Genomic DNA, 22,796 nt, shown 5'->3' on the forward strand with positions numbered 1-22,796 from the left:
ATATAGATATTGTACTCTGTTGTTCTGTACTTATACTTGTCAGGTTATTTAGTCCAGTAGGTGTCTTGATTGTTCCTCGTCACTACTCCTCCGAGGTTAGTCTTGATACTTACTGGGTACCGCTGTGGTGTACTCATACTACACTTCTGTACAATTTTTGTGCAGATCCAGGTATTTGATCGTTAGTAGCTGTGCGGATCGTTGCTGTGGAGACTCAAGGTAAACCCGCTACTGTGTTTGCAGGCTTCAGAGTCACCTTCTTATCTTGTATTTACATTGTTCACTCTTATTTCGAGACAGTTGTATTTTAGAGGTTTTCTAGCAAACTCCGTAGAACTTATGACTTGTACTACCGGATTTGGGGTTGTAAACTTTTAAAGAGATTTCTATTTCAAATTGTTAGATGTTATTTAAGTATTGTTGTTGTTTCATTTAATGTTAGGCTTACCTAGTCTCTAAGACTAAGACTAGGTGCCATCACGATACCCAACGGAGGGAAATTTGCGCTGTGACACCCCTACCCACCCTCCCAACCCACCCCCGCCTTAAATAAAAATATTATTAAGAATACTTTCTTTTAATGTTGTAGATAGAGTATTTTTTTTATTTTCAACAAAATGAGTATTTTCTTTTAATGATGTAAAAAAGTATTTTCTTTCATCTAAAAAAAGTACTTTCTTTTCATGATTTAAGTATTTTCTTTTATTTCAACAAAATTAATATTTTCTTTCATTTCAACAAAAAAAGTACTTTCTTTTCATGATTTGTAAAAATTATTTTCTTTCATTTAAAAAAAATGATGTAGTAAAAAGTATTTTCTTTCATTTCAACAAAATAATGCAATAAAAAGTATTTTCATTCATTTTAACAAAAAAGTACTTTATTTTCATGATGTATAAAAATTATTTTCTTTCATTTCAACAAAATGAGTATTATCTTTTCATGTTATAGAAAGAGTACTTTTTTTTAACCAAAAAAAAGAGTATTTTTGTTTTAGTTATGGAGCACCAAGTTCGACGTTGTTTTTGCGCGAAAAAGAAAAGCAACTCATTAGTTCCTTTGAGTTTGTGTGAATTTTTAAAAGAATAATTAAATTCCTGAAGAAAATAAAGTTCTGAAAACTTTGGGTATTTGGGGGGAAGGGGAGAGCATAGGAAACCTGAGAATTTGGGAGAATAGGGGGTAGTGTATATGCAGACCTTACTCCTATCCCGAAAAATTCTACAAGTGGGGTCTGGAGAAGGTAGTGTGTATGTAGACCTTACCCCTACCCCGAGAGTAGAGAGATATTATTTTCAATAGACCATCGGCTCAAGAAGACAAAAAGAAACAATAGATCAGTTTCGCAGCGATAACTTAGCGAACAACAAATTCTCAAGTGCTTGATGCGGCGAAAAAAAATACTTAAATCAGTTTGATCTCGAAATGTCATCATACAAATCTCTCAACTAGGAGAGTGTTTCTAGCTAGCCATGTTTCCTATTTGTTGTCACTTTCTTGGTTTTTTATCTTACTATGCTTATACCTTGCAGGAATGTGTTCAATTCAAAAATCACAGTCCGTCTCACCGTGCAATGACTAAGTGTTACCGCTACTGTATTAAAACGCAAAATCAGAAAGACTGTTAGAATTAAAAACTAGAAAAAACAGTAAAGTATAAAAAATATTCTGAGTCCACAATTTGCTTGTGCGTCCTTAAGGAATTTTAACCCCCTCACACGTTGCCAAGGTAATGGATTAAATCCTCCCAGGATGAAATGGAATAAACCTTCCTGCAACAGTGGCAATACAAACTGCAGGATACCAACGAACTCAAAGAACGGAGCAAAATCACACTTACAAATTTGAGAGAATTCTGTGAAATAGAATGCAGGATATTCAGAAGGAAGGAAGTTCTGTAATGTTTTCAGTGTTTCGAAAATGCAGCCATGCCTCAGAATTTATAAGCAATTATCGGAAGAGGTGTGAATGTTCAGGAAAAGCGTCTGTTTAGAAGGAAAAAAAACGTTCAGCGTTTGCATTTCAAGATTTTAGTTAATTTCGTTAATTTGGATTTCAAATTTCAGTTAATTTCGTTAATTAACTTATTGGCTTTTAATTAATTATTAAATAATTAATTAAATAAATTTTGTCCAAAAAATAATCTTATCGATCATTTGACAAATCCAAATCCAAATCCAAAGCCGAAGCCGAGCCGAGCGAGCGACGACGACGGCGCGAGGGTTCATTCTCTTCAACTCCTTTTAAGAGCTCTAAGAAGTGATTCTATATATACACACACAAATGTAGTTGTCCCTCACAAATGAGGGACAAAGTTCAAGACAAAAGCTCACTTCATTCAAATTTTTATTTCCCTCCATTTTATTTCCCACCATTTCCAATTCACACTCTTAGACTTTTAAAGCCCAATGCTTAAAGTTCAACACTAAGTTCCAATGAAATAGATATTTATCTGCAAAAACGAACTAGGTTTCGGAGTTGATGTTTGTCGGCAAAAGTGTGGTCCATTAAATATGAAGAGTTAGAAGTAATCTTTGTCAGCCCAATAATATTGTAATTAAGGATCAAGGAGGCAGCTTATGTATACTTTTTTCAGGGAGGGAGTTTGTGATGGATTATTATAAGCAGCGGAAGCAATTCCAGTATCAAAATCACATGTAATCTAGATAACTAATATAAACGAAATTTCACGGGTTATCTCTTGACTCTTTAGTCACGTGAACCTTCAATTTCACATCGTCTCGTTTAAATCTCCACCACTCGCACGATCACGATCTCCGAACATTCCACGGTCTTCTACTGTGTAACCCAAATAATATCCGAAAATAGTAATTTCATGTGGGCAAAATTTTCTAGGAAAATGGCTGAAAATTTCGGCCAACCTTTCTCCTCTACTCTAAGTGGAAAACCTTATGTATTTATAGCACAAGTTTTAAGGGTTAAAACCCTTTTCCAAACCTTGTTGGGTTTTCCTTTCCATCAGAAAAAGGATTGCTTAATTTTCTATTATTTAGGCACAGCATGTACTACATAATTTAATTAAAAAGGCTTCCAATTATGGAATTAATTTCTAATTTTCAAAATTAATATCAACCATAATTAATTAAGAATTATTTCACTAAAAATTCGTAATTGCACTCATTATTCAATTTCGAAATTCATCCATTAAATCTTATTTAACTTCACATGTAAAGATTCAGATACTAATAATTAAATTAAATTACTGACAATTTAATTTATTGATTATTTCCTTTAGACTTTCACTTAACTTATTTCATGTGTCAGATATAAAATCCACCGGCGGGATTTACAATAAAAACTTATAAGCTTTCATAAAGGTCTATCATCAATCTCTAAACCGAGACATGGATTCTATAACTAACTATTACTTCGCTAATGTACATTATTATTATCCAGTTTACCAGGCATATTGACCCACGAAAGAATCTCGCCTTTTAATAAATCAAAACAATAATAATATACTCAACTAGTAACAATTATATCAAGATTAAGAGTATAAATACATTTAATGGCTAGAGAGTTTATTTTATTAAGTTAGTATAAAATATGTATCTCTACTTCGTCCGTTCAATACATACAAAATGTACTAGCACAGGAAGTTGGAATTAAACAACTCCCATAATCAAGATAAATTATATTTACTCTTGTGCTACAATCAATCATGATGGTTTGTCCAATTCCATCATTAGATTGTGAACTCAAACTTTATACTTATAAGAATCGATGATTTGATCTTCTGTGTATAAACTCTATACACTAAATCATTTACTATATAAGCAAAGGACACAGACTAATATATGATCTATTTAAAAACTTTATTATAACCAAATAAATAATTATTTTATAATAAATATTATATCCAAACCAAACCCATGTTTAATAGTATATATCCCAACAGTTTGTATGCTCTGTTATATTCTTATGATTAAACTGAAAAGATGATTGAATTCAGAGAAAAAGAAAAAGCAACTTGAGAGAAGAAGAGCAGAGAATGAAATTTCCTTCTTCGATTTTTCTGAGTGAACAATGTACAGTGTATATAACTACTTTCTATAGTAACCAACTAACTACTGTCAACTCATGTACAGCTGTACAAGTATTAAACTAATGGACTAACTACAATTACAATGACCTAACTATAGTAAAGTTAAGAACACATGTGAGCTAAGGCACTGCTTGCGTGGACACTTCCTTTACACCCCCCCTCAAGCTAGGTCCACTGAAGATGTTCTTCAGTCCTAGCTTGGACACCAAATAGTCATGTTGAGATCGCCCAAGGCCCTTGGTTAGCAAGTCAGCTTCTTGTTCTGCAGTAGGAACATAGACAGTACTGATCAGCCCTTGCTGAACCTTTTCTCTAATGAAATGGCAGTCAATATCAATGTGTTTCGTACGTTCATGAAAAACTGGATTCGCTGCAATTTGAATAGCGGATTTACTATCACAATAGATAGGAACAGGAGAGGAATGAGGAAACCCAACTCCTTGAACATACCAGGAATCCAAATCACCTCAGCTACAGTAGATACTAAACTCCTATACTCAGCCTCTGCTGAGCTGGGAGAGATGGTAGATTGCTTCTTGGACTTCCAAGAGATCAAAGAGCTACCAAACTTGACAAAATAGCCTGTGACTGACTTGTGTGTGTTAGGGCAAGCAGCCCAATCTGCATCACAAAAGGCTGAAAGAGAGGCTGAGCAGTTAGCACTTAATAACACACCCATACCAGGACAAGACTTGACATATCTCACGACCCTCATAGCAGCCTCCATATGGGAAGACTTGGGTTTATGCATGAATTGACTCAAACACTGCACAGCAAAGGAAATGTCAGGACGAGTGATAGTCAAGTAGAGTAATTTCCCCAGCAATCGTTGGTATGGTCTAGGATCAGGAAGAATAGAATCACCAGCGGAGTTTGTATGAGCATCAAACTCAGTGGTAGTCAATCTGAGGTTAATCTCCATCAGAAAGTGGACAGGCTTTGAACCTGCTAATTCCAAATCAGAGATCAACTCCAAGGCATACTTGCGTTGATGCATCAAGATTCCCTAATCATTCCTAGCAAATTCAATGCCCAAGAAAAATTTGAGCTCACCCAGGTCTTTAATCTTAAAACTAGACTGTAAATCATCCTTGGTCTGTTGTATAAGCAATATATCATCACCTGTGATCAACAAGTCATCAACATAGACTAGAACCACCACCAACTTTTCTCCCACTCGCTTGAGGAACAAGGAATAATCTAGGTGGCTCTGTGTGAAACCAGAATTCTGCAATGCTATTGTTAATTTGATATTCCACTGCCTGGAAGCCTGCTCAAGTCCATAGAGGGACTTGAGCCGTTTATAGACTAAGGACTTATCAGTGGAATCACTGAATCCCTGTGGAACAGTCATATACACTTCTTAAAAAATATCACCTTGCAATAATGCATTGTACACATCCATTTGATGGATGGTCCAATGCCTTGAAGCTGCTATGGAAAGCACACTCCTGACAGTCACCATTTTTACCACCGGTGAAAATGTCTCTTGGTAGTCTAACCCTTCTTTCTGGTTGTATCCTTTCGCCACAAGTCCGGCTTTGAATCTCTCAACTTCCCCAGTAGCCTTGTATTTAATCTTATACACCCATTTACATCCAATAGCTTTCTTACCCTTAGGTAATGGGACAAGAGCCCATGTGTGATTATCTTCTAAAGCCTTGATTTCAGACTTCATGGCTTCTACCCATCTCTTATCTTTAACTGCTTCTTGGTAGGTGATCGCTGCCAACTCAACGCTACCACAAAGTAGGAAGAGCGGTCACAATAGCTTTTACCCGATATGAGGGTCGGGATCGAATTCCTCAGGGAGCTAGTAGTGGAGTCGATGTATCTATCTAGCTTAGAATCGTGTATTTGCTCCAAATGTCACTCCCATACGTTTTTGGGTTTTTTAAATTATAAATTACTATTATCAAACTACTAAATTATGCTACGAGATAATTGCTAAAGTTGTATCTAATGGAAAGAAGGGCACTAGGATCGTGACATCACCTAGGTGGCTAATTGACGGCTAGATGTTACTAAGGTTCGATTGACATAATTGGGGCTTATGCTATAACCGTTGCACAATTTTACCCACTCTCACACCTCTCGGTAGAGAGAGTGATTTTGCCCAATTGACTCTCTCGAGACCAAATGAGTAGGCAAATTAGCTCAAGCAACTAGGGTTCAAGCAGGGTGATTACTCTCTCGAGATTTAACCCGTTAATTGGGACTATCATTTCTCATGAGTCCATCCCAATTACTTGTTGGGTCAATTTTGGAGACTTAGGCTCTCTTTCTCAAGAAGAGCCGAGTCCACAAAGCTCAAATCAGTGTTTGCAACCACCAATTCATAGATTAAAATAGAAAATCAACCCAAATAGCAAACACCCATAGTCAATCTAACCCTAAATGGCAACACCCATCAATTACCCACACTAGGGTTGAGCCACAACCCTAGCTAATGGGTTTAGCTACTCATGCTTGAAGAAGAAAATAAAGAAATAGATGAAGAAGAAGACATAATAATTAATTGATAAATTAAAATACAAGAATCTATCGTTAATTTGAAGCAAAGATGCCAAAAATGACTATAAATGATGTTCCTACGAGCGCAGCTCAGTTCTGGCATTAACAGATAACCTAAAAATGGTAAAATGTTCTATTTATACTAGGTTGGAAAAACTGGACAAAAATACCCCTACGGGGTCAGTGCGGGCTGCATGAAATGGACCGCGGCCGCACTAGGCTCTTGAACTTCGAATCTGGGCTCTCTGAACTTGGGCTCTGCGTACCGCGTAGAATGGACCGCGGCAGCGGAGGTCTCTACTGCAGTCCGCACAGATATGACCGCGGACTGCGTCACTGGACCATGGCAAATTTCACCTCTCTGAATCTCTCTTCCGCGGACCGCACCAAATGGTAGTGCGGCCGCGGAGCCTTCACCACGGACCGCAAAATGTGTACCGCGGCCGCATTTCCTGAAGCCCATTTTAGCCATCTCTCTGAACCACCTAGTACGGCCGCATTCGACTTTGTGCGGTCCGCACTAGGCCTGTTTTCCCTCAGATTGCCTTGTCTTTGATACTTGAGCAAGTTTTACTCCTTTTGAGTCGATCTTTGACATTTCGTCACTTTGTCGATCAAACCTGCAATCAAGCACAACTTATGAGCATTTTGGGACTAATTTGTAACAATTTATAATCAAAGCATAAGCAAGAAGGAGCAAGAAACACGTCAAAATCCCTAGTTATCAACTCCCCCAAACTTAAGCTTTTGCTTGTCCTCAAGCAAACAAAATAAGACCCAGCCCTTAAGGGAAAATCCAAGTATTTCCAGCTATCCTAAAGTAACCTCAACAAGCATCAATTGGGACTAACAATTGCCCTTAATACGAATGAATCATTAACAACATTTAAACTTGAAAAACTATGGATCAAGTGTGACACAAGAGCATCAAGAGTTGACTCATTACATCAAAGAACTCTCTCAATTACTTTGGTCATTGTGGAACCCAAACTCACACATCCTCAACTCTCCCTAAGCAAACCTCACCTTTTAGAGTATTGGCACACAAATCTAGGTTAATGGGATTTCACTCATCTCTCTCAAGAAAAGGTCACAAGTCCGGCTCTAAGTACCATATGGTTGCCCCTTATGTAAGTATCCACTAATGTAAGATTCATGTAACAACCCGGCCGGTCGTTTTTGGAAATTACGCCCCGATCCCCCATTAACTGTTTCCTCTAAGTTTATTTCTGCTATTTTGGTCTACCGGGACGTTCGGTGTTGAGTTTCGGAGAGTTTTGGGACACTTAGTCCCTAAACGAGAGCTTAAGTGTTGAAAAATGGTCCGTAGTCAGAACAGTGTGAAGACGACCTCGGAATGGAAATCCGATGGTTCCGTTAGCTCCGTTAGGTGATTTCGGGGTTGGGAGCGTGTTTGAAATGTATTTTGGAAGTCCGTAGCTCATTTAGGCTTGAAATGCCGGTGTTTGTATTTTTGAAGTTTCCGGTCCGATAGTGAGTTTTTGATCCGAGGGTCGGATTGCAATTCCGGAAGTTTTCCGTCATGTCATTTGGGATGTGTGTGCAAAATTTCAGGTCATTCGGACGAAGTTTGGTTAGGTTTTTGATCGAAAGCGTGTTTGGTTGGAATTTGAGGTTCTTAGACTTGAATCCTTGATTAATTCGGGTTTCCTGCGTTGTCTTAGGTGTTTTAAGGATTGGTACAAGTTCGAATAAGGTATTAGGTGGTATTGGTGCTTTTGATTGAGGTCCCGGGGGCCTCAGGATGATTTCGGGTGATTGACGGAAAATTTTGAAGTTGAATGAATTGCTGAAGGTTCTGTCATCTGGTATTTCCGCTTCTGCGGCTTGGGAAGCGCAGAAGCGGAGCCGCAGAACGGCTAGACCACCGCAGGAGCGAAATTCGAGTGCTTCTTCAGTTTTCGCAGGTGCAGAAGTTTAACCGCAGAAGCGGTTACGCACATGCGAGATGGTAGTCGCAAATGCGGTCCTTGGGATTTTGTTTGAAACCGCAGAAGCGGTAATGAATCCGCATAAGCGGCAACCGCAGGTGCGGTGAAGGGGCTGCAGAAGCGGAAATCTTGACTTTAATGAAGAACCGCTGAAGCGGCTCGTGGTCCGCAGAAGCGGTCCCTTGTCCGCAGAAGCGGAAACCCCTGGTCAGAAATAGAGATGTCGAGGGTTTGAGTTCATAAGTTGCAAAAATCAGTTGAGAGCTCGGTTTAAGGCGATTTCGAGTAGGATTTGAAGTGAAGATCACTGGGTAACGTTTCTTTGATCCCTTCTTGTTATATTTCATCATTTTATAGTTAAATACACCATTGGAATTCGAATTTAGGATAAAAAATTGGAAGAAACTTCATAGACCTAATTATTGAGTTTTGAGTGGGCAATTGACCTCCAATTTGGGAGATTTTTATATGGTTAGACTCGTGAGAGTACAAGGATTCTGAAAATGTGAAAATTATTCAATTCCGAGACGTTGGCTGGAGGGGCATTTTGGTCATTTTACCTATTTTGCGCCCTAGCTGTAAATTTAATAGTGGAATCAGTTGTTTGCAATATTACTTACGATATGTAATTGAATTAAATAGATTTGGGCCATTTGGAGTCGGATACTCATGGCAAAAGTGTGATTTCGAGTTGATTTTGGTGCCGATTCGAGGTAAGTGGCGTGTCTAACCTTGTGTGGGGGACCTTTCCCCTTAGGATTTGTTATTTGTTGATTTGAGTGCCTTGTACGCGAGGTGACAGGCGTGTACTTGAGCCAATTGTTGGAAACCCGGTTTTCTTAAGATATTGAGATTGAGTTCCTTCCATATTTGCTTTATTCTACTTGCGATTATAACCTGTGCTAGATTAGGAAAGCATGTTTAGTTGATTTAACTTGCCTAATTGCTTAAGTTGCCTTAACTGTACTACGTGAAGCATGCTAGGCCAGTACTACCTGTTGCCTGTCTTTTGTACTTCGTTTCCGTGTGCCTTTTGGTTGTGATTGCGCACTTACATTGGGACTACGGATGTGGGATTCCGGTAGCTCCCCCCCCTTGTTTGTTTACTTTGGGACTACGGGTTCGATTCCCGGTAGATCCCCCTGCACTTTTACTTTGGGACTACGGGTTCGATTCCCGGTAGATCCCCCTGCACTTTTACTTTGGGACTGCGGGTTAGATTCCCGATAGATCCCCCTGCACCTTGATAGTTGGACTACGGGACGGTATCCCGGGAGATCCTTCGGATATACACATATGATGGACTATGGGATGGNTGTTGTTATTGTGATGCACGAGGTTTCTGCCGTGCTAGTGTTATTAGGTTGCACGAGGTTTCTACCGTGCTATTGTTACTATTGATATTTGCACGTGTGGCGTGATAAGGCGGGATATATATATATATATATGTGTGGGTTGCGCATGTGGCGAGACAAGGTGGGAACATTATATTGCACGTGTGGCGAGACAAGGCGGACACTTACTTTATTATTGCACACGTAGCGAGACAAGGTGGGCTATGTCGGGGATTGGTTTGTGATGACTTGTGATGGCATGGGGGCATTCTTGTTGTTGATATTTGTGTAGTGATGTACTTACCTGTGTGAGTTCTATTTTTGTGGAAATTGTGGGAAAACATTCTACGTGCTGTNATTATTGTTATTACTATATTTTGTCTCAGTATGGCCCTGACCTTCCTCGTCACTACCCAACCGAGGTTAGGCTTGGCACTTACTGAGTACCGCTGTGGTGTACTCATGCCCTTCCTGCGCATGTTTTTCATGTGCAGATCATCCAGGTACCTCTACTCAGGCGCCCTATCAGTGAGGCAGGAGGACTACGGAGACTTCGAGGTAGATCTGCTGCGTCCGCAAACTGACGAGTCTCCCTCTTATTCTATCTTTAGTACTTAGTTTTTCCTTCTTTCGGTTGTTAGAAATTCTGGAGTTTTGGAAACCTTTACTATACACTTCTGTAGCCTGTGTTGCCCGTGAGTTTCCGGGTTTTGGGAATTGTTTTAGGCTTGTGATATTGAGTTGTACTTGCCAAGCGGCATTCAGTACAGTTTCCTTTAGATACCTGATTTGATTTTTCTCTATTTTTCCGCAAGTATTATATTTCCGCAGATGTTAGGCTTACCTGGTCATGGGGACCAGGTGACGTCACGACATGTTCACGATTGGTGGACTAGGGTCGTGACACTTCATTCAACTCAAGATCATATAGGGCTTTTGTGGAGTCATTGTGAAGGCTTTTGGGTAAGGGTATGACATGTTTTTGTTCAAGTGGGTTCAATCTTCCCTTAAGCACTTCTTTTGATTTATTTGGCACAATTCTCTTGACTCTTTGAGTTATTCACTTCTTTCTAAGGGGTTAGAGAGACACAATGTCACTCTTTCTTATGCAATTCAAAACATTTCTCCTTTTTCAACTTTTTCCACACCTTTCTCTCTTTTGCTTTTCTTGCATCCCTTTTTTATTCTTTTTCACATTGGGCTTTCTTTTTGTCTTTTTCTTTTCTTTATTTTTCACTGCCTTTCCTTTTCTTCACTTTTGTATCTTTACCACTTTGTTGTCATCCTCGTCTCTCCCCCCAAACTTATACTTTTGCCATGTGCTAAAGGAAATATTTGGGTGTCAAGAGAGGGTATCTTTGGAAATGGGTTTAGGCTTGTAGCATGGTTCTTAAAAGAAGATGTTTTAAGGCTCAAAAGGGTTGACTAGGGATGTTATCAATGGTAGGCTATGGAATTGTTCAAACTATCATTTGGATCAAGGAGAGCCTATAATCACTTCTCAAGTCAAATTTCACTTAAGATTTCGCCTCAACAAATATTCAGGGCAAGTTATAGACCTTTGGCTTGGGACTTGGACTCGCAATATGATTTCTCACCACACAAGCTAGGGGATTGCTAAAGACATCGAGTCGAGGGCCCACAACGACCTTAGTTACGATTCAAGCACACAATGGTCCGAAAAACCATTTTGATGATTGTCAGTCAACACGAGAGTCTCAAGGTTACGACTTTCACCATCCTAAACACAACATTTTGTCTTTGACCATGGGATCAAAGGCAAATGTTCTAGGCCCGAGTGAAGCTTTGCTTGAGGTACCCTTAACTACAAACTACCAAAAATAAAAACAAAAACGGACTCAAACCCTTAAGAAGGTTGTCACGCCATCTATCATTGGGAGGAGCCACCCGGTTCATACAATACTCCACCTTTGGAAAGAACCGCGGCATTAAGAAAACCAAAGGCTTATTAAAAGCGTCAAAAACAAAACAAAAATCTACGAGCCTATATAAGAAGCTAAAAACGAAATTTTTTTTGCAAAAATAGAAAATAGAATGAATATGTACAAAAGGGGAATGAATATACAATGGGGGATGAATATATACAATAATGTAACTTTATATACAGACCAAAGGAAAGATAAAAAGTGCGATAAAAGTAACTAAATGTAAAGTTATATACAGACCAATAGAAAATCAAAAAGGCATAAACTAAATCAGTATATATGTACATTCATCCAATGGATAAAATGTAGGGTGCACCCCCTCAAATAAAAGCTGGCATTGTCCCCCAATGCCAACTAACAAATAAGCACCAAAAAAGTAAGAAGAGAAAGGATATAAGGACTCCCTAAGCCGTGTCCGTCTGCATAGGATCATCAGTGGTCCCCGGGTCCTCTGTATGCGCGGGAACCTCAGACTGGTTCCCAGTCTCCTGCTGCTCAGCCGCTGGGACTGGGGCCTGGAACTGGACATGCTGTATATCAGGTACATCCTGTGGCTGACTGGAAGAAGCCTCCGGTAGGTCTGCCAACTGGATGATCGCCTCATCTGCACTAGGAAGCTTCCTCTTCTTCTTTGGAGGCCTCTGTGACTGCTCCTGTTGTGGCTCTGCTGCTGGTAGTACTGCTGGAGCTGTATCCTCAAATAGCAATTCTAAAGGCTGCTGGTCTGCCTTCAGTTTGTCCATATTCGCTCTAAACTCCTTCACAGACTCCTTGGAAGCCCGTGTTTTACGCAACTTCTTGTGCTCCCTGGCAAGCTCCTTCAGAGTTTTGCTGTGCGAATCCACTGCCTTAGCCAAGGCACACTGAGTACTGAGGATCTTCTCCTGGTTGGCAAGAATTTCCTTCAGTGTATCCTCAATGGACTGTGGAATCTGTGCTGGCTGTGGTGCCGACTGAGCCGCAATGGTAGAAGTCAGGGTGGACAACTTGGATGAAGCAGCCGACATCCAGTTGTTCAAGCTATGAAGTGTCTGGCTCAGCTAGTGGGCAGTGATAGGATGGGCCCGGGACGATGGAATCCCCGGGCCAGCTGAAGTAGAAGGACCAGGAGGCAAGTCAGCTGTAGTGGAAGGTCCCGGAGGCAAATCAACGGTGGTGGAGGCAGGCTTAGTGGAGGTGGGCTCAGCTAGGGCCTCTACCACAATTAGCTCTTCAGATTGGCCAGTTGGGGCAGAAGTAGGCGCCTTGTAGTTCTTGTCTTTAGGGTTGTATAGCCCCTGCAGACTATACCATGAAAATGGAGCCACATGCTTGACCTTGATGTCAAAAGATCTCTTCTCCATCTTGAAATCTCTGAAGTACATGGTCAGGGTGTTGGGGAAAGGGTAGTTCCTGTCAGCCTCAGTACCGACAAGAGAAATACATCTGGACATCACATTCCCCACATTGATGGGGTACCCTGCCATGATAGAAGCAACTAGAATAGCCCGGGAGAGAGGAAGAGTCTGATCATGGGTCGTGGGATCAAGGCGGCTGCACACAAAGGTCAACCAAACCCTAGCCTCAAAGTTAAGAGTCCTCTGAAGTATCTTGACCCCAGCTTGGAATCGGGAACAGTACCCGGGATTGCCAGGTATGAAGCTAACCACGGACGAACCTCCTCGCCCATTGCCAACTTTTCATTATAAAGGGTCTCATCTACTTCATCGAACCCCAAGTATTCATTAAGTGCCTTCCCGGTAAACACCACATTTTTATTTCGCACTTTGGTCACTTTGGTGCCCTTCACGATGTGGGCCACATTGCTATAAAACTCCTTGACCATGTGCTCATTCGCCTTCACACAATCATCCAGAAAATGCTCCCAACCCACTCGACTCCGAAACTGTCTATGTACATTGGGGTTAAGGGGTAGGAGGTCTCTGTCAATGAAGCTCCTCTCAAGAATCAACTTTCGTGACGGCCACCGTTCCCTAAACTTGTGGAACGCTACTTGGCTGACGAATCTATCTTCCCAAACTGCGGGATTTCTAGTCCGATCAACACCCCCAACCTGAGGCACACCACCCCCAGGTACCTCCTCATCGCCCTCATCACTACCCTCATCACCTCCGCCTGCACTCTTCCCGGATAATGAAGTTGTGGGGGAGGTGGAGTAATCACCGCTACCGGCTGCTGAGCCCTCAGACGACTCAGTTGGGACATGTTCTGCTACTTGGGCAGTGGGTGATGCTGGAGGAGAATCATCAGTCAACCTAAATCTCCCGGGCCAGTCGGGGACATGAGTGGGTATGGAATCTGAGGAGACATCCTGTGAAGGCTCGTACTCACTCCCCGATTTATCAGCAGCTCTGTCAGCTGATTTTATTGCTTTTCTAAGCCTCTTTGTACTTTCCCGAACTTGGGGAGTGAGTTTTATCATCTTTCCTTTGCCTCCCCGGGAGGAGTCACCTCTGCCGGGTTGTTTGGAGCCTTTTCCTCTCTGTTTAACCATTGTCTGCAAGCACAAACATCTAACTTTGTTAGTATCAGCAGAGGAGTGAATCAGACGTGTATAATGAATTGCAGAACAGAAGCCAAAAGTTGCAGAAAAATGTTGCAGAAACAGTGCAGCGCGGGCCGCACAAAAATGAGTGCGGCCGCACTGGAGTCACCGCGGACCGCATAAAAGCCACCGCGGTCCGCATTGAGGCAAGGTCCATAAAAACTTATCTCTGAATCTCACCACCGCGGCCCGCACAAAGTTGCATCGCGGCCGCGGTGGGCCAGCGCGGACCGAGTGCGGCCGTGCTGGGCACAGGTCAACTTTCAGAAACATAAGCACCTCGGTCCACACAAAGTGGTACCGCAGACCGCATCAGAGCACCGGGGACCGCACAAAAGGGACTGCAGTCCGCGGAGGGTGTTTAGTCAAGGTATTGAGTTAGGGTTCTTGGGTTTTGCATTATGGTTCAAGTTTTCACCTAACTTTGTCCCTACTCAATTACCCAATCATTATGCACATCAAGCACACAAAAAACAACATTTAAAACTAACCTAAGCTAACAAGTAGAGAAAAACAGGAAGAAGAAGAAGTTATGGGCTACTGTGAATGAAACAAAAATTGAAATTATAAAATTAATCACAAAGAAATGATTGAGATGGATGTGTATATGAAATGCAAGTAATCACTCTAAACAAGAATCACAGGCAATAGAGAAGATGAACAGTACTTTTTGGGTCTTTGAGAGTCAATTTTTCGAAAAGGGTAAACGGTGACCCCTGAGCTCTATTTATAGAAAAAGATGTGGGACCCAGTCTTACATACCAGCGCGGCCGCACAAAACGGACCGCGGACCGCTGGGTTTGTTCAGAAGAAGCTTGAGAAGGCAACCTCCGCGGTCCGCACAAAGCAGACCGCGGCCGCGGAGGTCCACCACGGACCGCACTAAATGCAATGTGGCCGCGGTGGCAAACTTCAGAGAGTACCCCACTCGGCTCATACCAGTGCATACCGCACAAAGTGCAATGCGGCCGCACTGGCAACTTCAGAGACTGTTCAATTTTTCCATCATGTTTTGCACTGTATCAACACAATCCCTGCAACATCTCACAACCAATTAGCCCAAAAATCAGTCCTAAACTACAAAGAAAATCAAAGAAAACAAGAAGAAAAAGACATGGGTTGCCTCCCAAGAAGCGCCTGATTTAACGTCGCGGCACGACGCATGTTACCATCACATCACTTTAGATGAAGAAGTGCCACCACGTGGCTATCATTAAATTTCCCAAGATAATGCTTTACCCGGTGCCCATTGACTCTGAAAACTTCACCATTTTTGTTCTTGAGATCAAGAGCACCAAACGGGGTGACAAATACAACTTCAAATGGCCCACTCCACTTTGATTTGAGCTTTCTCGGAAACAGACGTAACCGAGAGTTGAACAAAAGAACCATATCACCAACCTTGAACTCCTTTCCCCGAGCATATTTGTCGTGAAGGTACTTCATCTTGTCCTTATACAAGGACGAGCTAGAGTAGGCATGGAATCTAAACTCATCAAGCTCATTGAGTTGTTTAACACGGAGATTGGCCGCAACATCCCATTCCAAATTCAACTTCCTCAAAGCCCACATAGCCTTGTGCTCCAATTCGACCGGAAGATAGCAAGCTTTCCCAAACACCAACCGGTACAGAGACATACCAGTTGGAGTCTTGTAAGCCGTCTGATAGGCCCATAGAGCGTCATCCAACTTTTTCGACCAATCGTTCCTATTAGCATTGACCGTCTTGGACAAGATACTTTTAATTTCCCTGTTGGAGACTTCCACTTGACCACTAGCTTGAGGATGATAGGGGTGGACACTTTGTGATGAACCCCATATTTGGCAAGCAATGAATCAAAAGCCCAATTACAAAAGTGCAATCCCCCATCACTAATAATTGCACGAGGAGTGCCAAACCTTGTGAAGATACTCTTTTTAAGAAATGCCACAACACTCCGGGCTTCATTGTTAGGCAAAGCCACGGCTTCGACCCACTTTGAGACATAATCAACCGCCACTAGAATGTAAGTGTTCCCACAAGAGCTAAAAAAATGGACCCATGAAATCGATGCCCCACACATCAAAGATATCCACTTCAAGAATAGTATTGAGAGGCATCTCATCCCTTTTTGAAATTCCACCCGCTCTTTGGCACTCGTCATACCTCTTCACAAAATCACCCGCATCTTTGAACAAGGTTGGCCAATAAAACCCACAACTAAGGACCTTAGAAGCCGTCCTCGCCCCGCCATGATGGCCACCATAGGGAGAGGAATGACAAGCCTCCAAAATACTCAATTGTTCTTCTTCCGGTACACATCTACGAATCACACCATCCGTGCAAATCTTGAACAAATATGGCTCGTCCCAATAAAAATCCAAGCTACCCGCTTGAGCTTCTTCCTTTGGTTAGAAGAGAGCTCATACAGGATTATTCCGGTCACAAGATAATTGGCAATATCGGCAAACCACGGCATATCATGCATTGACACCGCAAGGAGCTGTTCATCGGGAAATGCATCATTGATCTCAAGACCATCACAAGGCCTCCCCTCCTCCTCCAAACGGGACAAGTGGTCCGCCACTTGATTCTCACTACCTTTTCGGTCCATAATTTCTAGATCAAACTCTTGAAGAAGAAGTACTCATCTCATCAATCTTGCCTTGGAGTCTTTCTTTGTCATCAAATACCTAAGGGCAGCATGATCGGTGTGCACTATGACTTTGGCCCCCATAAGGTATGGTCGAAACTTTTCCATAGCAAATACAATAGCTAACAACTCTTTCTCGGTGACTGTATAGTTCCTTTGAGCCTCATTCATGGTTTTGCTTGAGTAGTACACCAGATGAAACATCTTGTTGATCCTTTGGCCAAAACAGCCCCAACTGCAACGTCACTAGCATCGCACATGAGCTCGAAAGGCAAGCTCCAATTTGGTGCGGTAATGATGGGGGTAGTGGTCAACTTATGTTTAAGAAGCTCAAAAGCCTCCATGCACTTCTCATCAAAGACAAATTTAGCAGCCTTCTCTAGCAACTTGCACAAAGGGTTAACTACCTTTGAAAAATCTTTAATAAACCTCCGGTAGAACCCCGCGTGTCCAAGAAAACTCCTCACCCCTTTGACAGAAGTAGGGGAAGGAAGCCTCGAAATCATCTCTATCTTGGCTTTATCCACTTCAATTCCTCGCTTTGAAATTTTGTGACCCAACACTATACCCTCTTCAACCATGAAATGGCATTTTTCCCAATTGAGAACAAGGTTCGTGTATTCACACCAGGCCAACACTCTATCCAAATTACCCAAAAATTCTTCAAAGGAATCCCCAACCACGCTGAAATCATCCATGAAGACCTTCAAGATATCTTCCACCATGTCGGTGAAAATAGCCATCATGCAACGTTGGAAGGTCGCCGGGGCATTACACAATCCGAACGGCATTCTAGAGAAAGCGAATGTGCCATACAGACAGGTAAAGGTGGTCTTCTCTTGGTCCTCCGGGGCAATTAGGATTTGATTGTACCCTGAGTAACCATCCAAAAAGCAATAAAAAGCACGCCCCGCAAGACGATCTAGCATTTGGTCAAGGAATGGCAATGGGAAATGATCTTTTTAGGTCACCTTGTTTAGCTTCCGGTAATCCATACATACTCTCCATCCGGTGACCGTCCGAGTAGGAATAAGTTCATTGTTGTCGTTGGTCACCACAGTCATACCACCCTTCTTCGGTACACATTGCACCGGAGAAGTCCAAGAACTGTCAGAAATAGGATAAACCACCCCGGCGTCTAACTACTTGATGACCTCTTTCTTCACCACTTCTTGCATTGCCTCATTTAATCTTCTTTGATGCTCCAAGGAAGGCCTTGCATCCTCCTCCAAGATGATTTTATGCATGCAAAATGCGGGGCTTATTCCCCGAATGTCGGCAAGAGTCCATCCAATCACCTTTTTGCGCTTTTGAAGTACCGCCAAAGTGGCGTCAACCTGCATGTTAGTTAAGTAAGATGAAAGAATAACAGGTAAAGTAGAACTTGAGCCCAAGAACTCATACCTAAGGTGTGGAGGAAGTGGTTTCAACTCCAACACCGGTGGCTCCTCAATCGATGGCTTTGTTGGTGGAGTTTTGCGGTTTTCAAGGTCCAAAGACAACTTCCTAGGCTCATATGAATATGAACCCATACCATACAGTGCATTCACCCACTCCACTCAACTAGCATCATCATTGACATCCATATTTAGAAGCACGACCTCAAGGGGATCTTCAACATTGATCATGGAACTTGTGTCATCCACTATCACAGCTGTGACAATGTCCACAAATGAACACACCTCGGTGCTATTGGGTTGTCTCATGGATTTGCAAACATGGAAGACGACCTTCTCATCCCCCACTCGGAAAGACAACTCACCCGCTTCAACATCAACCAATGCCTTTCCCGTTGCAAGGAAAGGTCTCCCAAGAATGATCGGGACTTCAAAGTCCACTTCACAATCCAATATGACAAAGTCAGCCGGCAATATGAATTTGTCCACCTGGACAAGTACATCATCAATTATGCCCAACGGTCGCTTCATCGATCGATCTACCATTTGAAGTCTCATTGAAGTTGGTCTAGGTTGTCCAATTCCCAAGGTCTTGAAGACCGAGTACGGCATCAAATTTATGCTAGCCCCCTAATCACAAAGGGCCTTGGCAAAATCCGCACTTCCGATAGTGCAAGGGATAGTAAAAGCTCCGGGGTCTTCAAGTTTTGGGGCCATAGAATGTACGATAGCACTCACTTGATGAGTCATTTTAATTGTTTCACACTCCATCGACCTCTTCTTCGTTACCAAATCCTTCATAAACTTGGCATACCCCGGCATTTGCTCAAGTGCCTCCCACCAAAGGCATATTGATTGTAAGGCTCTTTATCATGTCTATGAACTTTTTGAATTGGTTGTCACTCTTTTGCTTTGCTAACCGTTGAGGATTAGGCGGAGGTGGCCTAGGCAAAGGTGCCTTGGCTTTAGGCACTACCGGCTCAGGCATATCAATCACGTGTTCCCTAGATGGGTTCACCGCATCTTGTGTTTCCACCTCGGCCTCATCAATATCAACCCTCACATCATTGTTTACATTGTGCTCAACCACATCTTCAACTACCAAAGGTACATAATCATCCCGCAACTCATCACATCAACCACAACTTGATTTTCTCTTGAGGCATTCACATCACCACCTCTCCCACTTCGCGTTGTAACCGCCATCACATGATTGTTTCCACCCTTCAGGTTCACTACCGTATCACTTGGTAGAGCAACCTTGGGGCGAGTATTCAAAGATTGAGAGATTTGGCCAAGTTGCACCTCCAAGTTTCGAATAGAGGTATTATGGGAGGCCAATTGAGCATCATAGTCTTGGTTCTTCTTCATCATTTGCTCGAACATAATTTCAATTCGACCCATATCATTACCCGAAGAACTATACCCTTGAGATTGAAACGGAGGTGGATTGTTCGATTGTTGGTACATTGGGGGCCTTTGAAAGCCTTGCCCCTGGTTGCCTTAATTACCATTGTTGTTCCACCCGCCTTGACCATTGTTGTTCCAATTGTTGTTGTTGTTCCCATTCCAATTCCCTTGGTTGCCCGAATTGTTGTTCCCCCAATTTCCGCCTTGGTTGTTGTTGTTCCAATTACCACCACCTTGTTGTTGATTGCCCCAATTTCCTTGGGGGCGCCATTGTTGATTCGAAGAGTTGCCTCTATTGCCTTGGTAGTTATTGACATATTGAACCTCTTCGCTTTGATCATCATAACACTCATTTGAAAAACCACCACCATCATTGTTGTTGTCATATTGTTCACAATTCCCTTGATATTGTTGTCCTCTTTGCCTCCTTTTAAGCATAGCCTTCCATGGCGTTGACTTGGCGCTGATTTTGGACTTGTTGTAATTGCGCCTTCGCAAATTGGTTCACGGTAGTAGTGAGCTCGGTAATAGCTTGACCATGGTCGTGCAATTCCTTGTACAAATGGATGACCGTGGGGTCACCTTGGGGCACATTCGCTCTACTTTGCCACGCCGAAGAAGTGTCGGCCATCTCATCAAGTACTTCACATGCCTCATTATAAGTGAGCTTCATAAAATTGCCCCCGACCAATTGATTCACAATGCATTCGTTTGTGGTATTGATGCCCCGATAAAAGGTTTGTTGAATCATCTCCTAGGTCATGTCGTTATTTGGGCACTCTTTCACCATAGTCCGATACCGCTCCCATATTTCATGCAAAGGTTCCATTGGCTCTTGCTTGAAGGCTAATATTTCATCCCGAAGTGTCGCCATATGACTCAGAGAAAAGAACTTGGCAATAAATTTGTCCGCCAATTCATCCCACGTTGTGATGGAATGATTGGGGAGCCTTTCTAACCAATCCAATGCTTTACCCCGAAGAGAGAATGGGAAAAGCCTCAATCTAAGTGCATCCTCGGACACGTTTGTCTGCTTGCTCCCCCAGCATGTATCTACGAACCCCTTCAAGTGCTTGTAGGCATTTTGATCGAACGCGCCCATAAATTGCTCGAGCAAGGTCAACATGCCATTTGTGATTTGAAAGTTACCCACCCGGATTCGGGGAGGAACAATAGAACTGGCGTATCCTTGATTTGGTAAGACTCTAGGAGCCACTCTTGGCGGTGGCGGAGGAGGGTCTGGAATATTGTTGTTCTCATTTGTATTGGCCTGACGGCCTCTACGTTGAGCTTGAGGTAAGACCTCATCTTGTTCAAGATCATCTACCTCCACCCCCGCAATCACGTTGCCAAGAAGGTCATTAGCATTGAGAGCCATTGGTACCTAAGTAATCGACACAAACAAAATTAGTAAACAAGAAGGAAAGAGAAACAAAATACAAAACTAACTAAATAGATAATCAACACCGTAAGCTCCCCGGCAACGGCGCCAAAAAGTGATCTCTGCCAACTCAACGCTACCATAAAGTAGGAAGAGCGGGTCGCATAGTTTTTACCCGATATGAGGGTCGGGCTCGAATTCCTCAGGGAGCTAGTAGTGGAGTCGATGTATCTATCTAGCTTAGAATCGTGTATTTGCTCCAAATGTCACTTCCATACATTTTTTGGTTTTTTTAATTATAAACTACTATTATCAAACTACTAAATTATGCTACGAGATAATTGCTAAAGTTGTATCTAATGGGAAGAAGGGCACTAGGGTCGTGACATCACCTAGGTGGCTAATTGATGGGTAGATGTTACTAAGGTTCGATTGACATAATTGGGGCTTATGCTATAACCGTTGCACAATCTTACCCACTCTCACACCTCTCGGTAGAGAGAGTGATTTTGCCCAATTGACTCTCTCGAGACCAAATGGGTAGGCAAATTAGCTCAAGCAACTAGGGTTCAAGCAGGGTGATTACTCTCTCGAGATTTAACCCGTTAATTGGGACTATTATTTCTCATGAGTCCATCTCAATTCCTTGTTGGGTCAATTTTGGACACTTAGGCTCTCTTTCCCAAGAAGAGCCGAGTCCACAAAGCTCAAATCAGTGTTTGCAACCACATCCTGTCTAGGTACATGAGTAGAATCAAGAAAGAAATCTGCTGAAGCAATGTCCAATGATTGGAATGGGAACACATGTCGCGCCCCATTTTTCCTTCTTTGCATCGGAAAATCGGGTTTATGACATTTTGGGTATAGGATAACTCATTCCTTTTGGGAACTGGGTTTTGCATTTGAAGAGTCGCCACCTAATGATTTAAGGTGCATTAGGACACCTATAAGGGTTCACTTCTAAGTTTGTTTGATAACCAGAGATAGGGTAAGGGCTTGAAATTATCCTAAGGGGAAGGTGTTAGGCACCCCTCAGGATCCACTAGTGTGGTTCCCGGCCAGACAGTTTTTTGTGAATTTTGTACAATTAGCACATAGACAAGTATAGGCTCAATAGTAGGGGATTTAGGTTTAAACACATAAGAGTTTGAAAGAACAATTATTAAAAGACGAATTTTGAAAAGATGTTGCAAATGAAAAGGAAAGGGGTCCTAGGTTTATTTATAATATGGATCACATCAATGCGATACCCGGTATGGCACTCCTCAGAAGAGGGGATACACGTGGTATTAGCGCACCGGTCATCATATCCATATCTACCCTTCCCACCCCGTTAAGGTATTATAGCGCGGGTTGGTCTCGACCTCTATTACATGCTATTACCCGTCCCATTCCTATCAGTCCCGGAGGAACTTAGGACTACTATTCCTAAAGGGGAGGGGTATTAGGCTGACTTTTAGGTTTCAAAAGGTGAAAAAGCTAAGGCGACATACAAAAACACATAGGACTGAATATTAGGGGAAACATGTAAACAAATAAGAGGCTCATGTATACCTTTTCAAACAGAGCACATAAATAGCATGACTTAAACACAATCAGGGTCTGAATTTAAAGTACT

Source organism: Nicotiana attenuata, chromosome 7, assembly GCF_001879085.1.
Source record: "Nicotiana attenuata strain UT chromosome 7, NIATTr2, whole genome shotgun sequence".
Lineage (NCBI taxonomy): Eukaryota > Viridiplantae > Streptophyta > Magnoliopsida > Solanales > Solanaceae > Nicotiana > Nicotiana attenuata.